Source organism: Lampetra fluviatilis, chromosome 69, assembly GCF_964198595.1.
Source record: "Lampetra fluviatilis chromosome 69, kcLamFluv1.1, whole genome shotgun sequence".
NCBI classification, from domain to species: Eukaryota; Metazoa; Chordata; class Hyperoartia; order Petromyzontiformes; family Petromyzontidae; genus Lampetra; species Lampetra fluviatilis.
Genome location: NC_136343.1, coordinates 62546 through 66406, shown reverse-complemented (window position 1 = coordinate 66406; position 3861 = coordinate 62546).

The window sequence follows — 3861 nt, the reverse complement described above, 5'->3', positions numbered from 1 at the left end:
CCACCACTACTACCACTACTACTACCACTACTACTTCCACTACTACCACTACTACTACCACTACTACCACTACTACCACCACTACTACTACACTACTACTACCACTACTACCACTACTACTACCACTACTACCACTACTACTACCACTACTACCACTACTACTACCACCACTACTACTACCACTACTACTACCACTACCACCACTACTACCACCACTACTACTACCACCACTACTACCACACTACTACCGACCTACCCTGACCACCACTTACTACCCTACAACTACTACTACCACTACTACTCACCACCACTACTACCACTACTACTACACTACCACATACTATCACTACTACTACCACTACTACCACCACCACTACCACCACTACTACCACTACTACCACTACTACCACTACTACCACCCACCACTACCACCACTACTACCACCACTACTACCACTACTACCACCACTACTACCACCACTACCACCACTACTACTACTACCACCACTACCACTACTACCACCACTACCACCACTACTACCACTAACCTTACCACTTCCCCTACCACCCCCCCAAGTTTCTCCCAGCATCTCACCGTATCTCCCTCACATCTTTTCCCGTGTCTCCCCGTGTCTCTCACCGTGTCTCTCACCGTGTCTCTCACCGCGTCTCTCACCGCGTCTCCCCGTGTCTTTCACCGCGTCTCCCGTGTCTCTCACCGTGTCTCTCACCGTGTCTCTCACCGTGTCTCTCACCGCGTCTCCCCGTGTCTTTCACCGCGTCTCCCCGTGTCTCTCACCGTGTCTCTCACCGTGTCTCTCACCGCGTCTCCCCGTGTCTCTCACCGCGTCTCCCCGTGTCTCCCCGTGTCTCCCCGTGTCTCTCACCGCGTCTCCCCGTGTCTCCCCGTGTCTCTCACCGTGTCTCTCACCGCGTCTCCCCGTGTCTCTCCCCGTGTCTCCCCGTGTCTCCCCGTGTCTCCCCGTGTCTCTCACCGTGTCTCCCCGTGTCTCCCCCGTGTCTCTCACCGTGTCTCTCACCGCGTCTCCCCGTGTCTCTCACCGTGTCTCTCACCGTGTCTCCCCGTGTCTCCCCGTGTCTCTCCCCGTGTCTCTCACCGCGTCTCCCCGTGTCTCCCCGTGTCTCTCACCGTGTCTCTCACCGCGTCTCCCCGTGTCTCTCACCGCGTCTCCCCGTGTCTCCCCGTGTCTCCCCGTGTCTCTCACCGCGTCTCCCCGTGTCTCCCCCGTGTCTCCCCGTGTCTCTCACCGTGTCTCCCCGTGTCTCTCACCGTGTCTCCCCGTGTCTCTCCCCGCGTCTCCCCGTGTCTCTCACCGTGTCTCTCACCGTGTCTCCCCGTGTCTCTCACCGCGTCTCCCCGTGTCTCTCACCGCGTCTCCCCGTGTCTCCCCGTGTCTCCCCGTGTCTCCCCGTGTCTCTCACCGTGTCTCCCCGTGTCTCTCACCGCGTCTCTCCTCCCCCTGCCTCCCCGTGTCTCCCCGTGTCTCTCACCGTGTCACCCCGTGTCTCTCCCCGCGTCTCCCCGTGTCTCCCCGTGTCTCTCCCCGTGTCTCTCCCCGTGTCTCCCCGTGTCTCTCCCCGCGTCTCCCCGTGTCTCTCACCGTGTCTCCCCCGTGTCTCTCACCGCGTCTCCCCGTGTCTCTCACCGCGTCTCCCCGTGTCTCTCACCCGTGTCTCTCACCCGCGTCTCCCCGTGTCTCTCACCATGTCTCCCTGTGTCTCTCACCGTGTCTCTCACCGTGTCACCCCGTGTCTCTCCCCGCGTCTCCCCGTGTCTCCCCGTGTCTCCCCGTGTCTCTCACCGCGTCTCCCCGTGTCTCCCCGTGTCTCCCCGTGTCTCTCACCGTGTCTCCCCGTGTCTCTCACCGTGTCTCCCCGTGTCTCTCCCCGCGTCTCCCCGTGTCTCTCACCGTGTCTCTCACCGTGTCTCCCCGTGTCTCTCACCGCGTCTCCCCGTGTCTCTCACCGCGTCTCCCCGTGTCTCCCCGTGTCTCCCCGTGTCTCCCCGTGTCTCTCACCGTGTCTCCCCCGTTGTCTCTCACCGCGTCTCTCCTCCCCCTGCCTCCCCGTGTCTCCCCGTGTCTCTCACCGTGTCACCCCGTGTCTCTCCCAGCGTCTCCCCGTGTCTCCCCCGTGTCTCTCACCGTGTCTCTCCCCGCGTCTCCCCGTGTCTCCCCCGTGTCTCCCCGTGTCTCTCCCCGTGTCTCTCCCCGTGTCTCCCCGTGTCTCTCCCCCGCGTCTCCCCGTGTCTCTCACCGTGTCTCCCCGTGTCTCTCACCGCGTCTCCCCGTGTCTCTCACCGCGTCTCCCCGTGTCTCTCACCGTGTCTCTCACCGCGTCTCCCCGTGTCTCTCACGCGTCTCCCGTGTCTCTCACCGTGTCTCTCACCGCGTCTCCCCGTGTCTCTCACCATGTCTCCCTGTGTCTCTCACCGTGTCTCTCACCGTGTCTCCCCGTGTCTCTCACCGCGTCTCCCCGTGTCTCTCCCCGTGTCTCTCCCCGCGTCTCCCCGTGTCTCTCACCGTGTCTCCCCGTGTCTCTCCCCGTGTCTCTCCCCGTGTCTCTCCCCGTGTCTCTCCCCGTGTCTCTCCCCGCGTCTCCCCGTGTCTCTCACCGCGTCTCCCCGTGTCTCTCACCGTGTCTCTCACCGTGTCTCCCCGTGTCTCTCACCGCGTCTCCCCGTGTCTCTCACCGCGTCTCTCACCGTGTCTCTCACCGCGTCTCTCACCGCGTCTCCCCGTGTCTCTCACCGTGTCTCTCACCGTGTCTCTCACCGCGTCTCCCCGTGTCTCTCACCGCGTCTCTCACCGCGTCTCCCCGTGTCTCTCACCGCGTCTCCCCGTGTCTCTCACCGTGTCTCTCACCGTGTCTCTCACCGTGTCTCTCACCCGCGTCTCCCCGTGTCTCTCCCCGTGTCTCTCCCTGTGTCTTTCCCCGTGTCTCTCCCCGTGTCTCTCCCCGTGTCTCTCCCCGTGTCTCTCCCCGCGTCTTTCCCCGTGTCTCTCACCGTGTCTCTCCCTGTGTCTTTCCCCGTGTCTCTCCCCGTGTCTCTCCCCGTGTCTCTCCCCGTGTCTCTCCCTGTGTCTTTCCCCGTGTCTCTCCCGTGTCTCTCCCCGTGTCCTCTCACCGTGTCTCTCACCGCGTCTCCCCGTGTCTCTCACCACGTCTCTCCCCGGTGGTCTCTCACCGCGTCTCTCACCGTGTCTCTCCCCGCGTCTCCCCGTTGTCTCTCACCGCGTCTCCCGTGTCTCTCCCCGCGTCTCATCGTGTCTCTCCCCACGTCTCCCCGTGTCTCTCCCCGCGTCTCATCGTGTCTCTCCCCGCGTCTCCCCGTGTCTCTCCCCGCGTCTCCCCGTGTCTCTCACCGTGTCTCCCTGTGTCTCTCCCCGCGTCTCCCCGTGTCTCTCCCCGTGTCTCCCCGTGTCTCTCACCGTGTCTCTCCCCGTGTCTCCCCGTGTCTCCCCGCGTCTCCCCGTGTCTCCCCGTGTCTCCCCCGTGTCTCTCCCCGTGTCTCACCGTGTCTCTCACCACGTCTCCCCGTATCTCTCACCGCGTTTCCCCGTGTCTCTCACCGTGTCTCTCACCGGTGTCCTCTCCCCGCGTCTCCCCGTGTCTCTCACCGCGTCTCTCCTGCCTCCCCCGTGTCTCCCCGTGTCTCACCGTGTCTCTCACCGCGTCTCTCCTGCCTCCCCCGTGTCTCCCTGGTGTCTCACCGTGTCTCTCTCCTGCCTCCCCGTGTCTCCCCGTGTCTCTCCCCGCGTCTCCCCGCGTCTCCCCGTGTCTCCCCGTGTCTCACCGTGTCTCTCACCGTGTCTCTCCTGCCTCCCCGGTGTCTCCACAG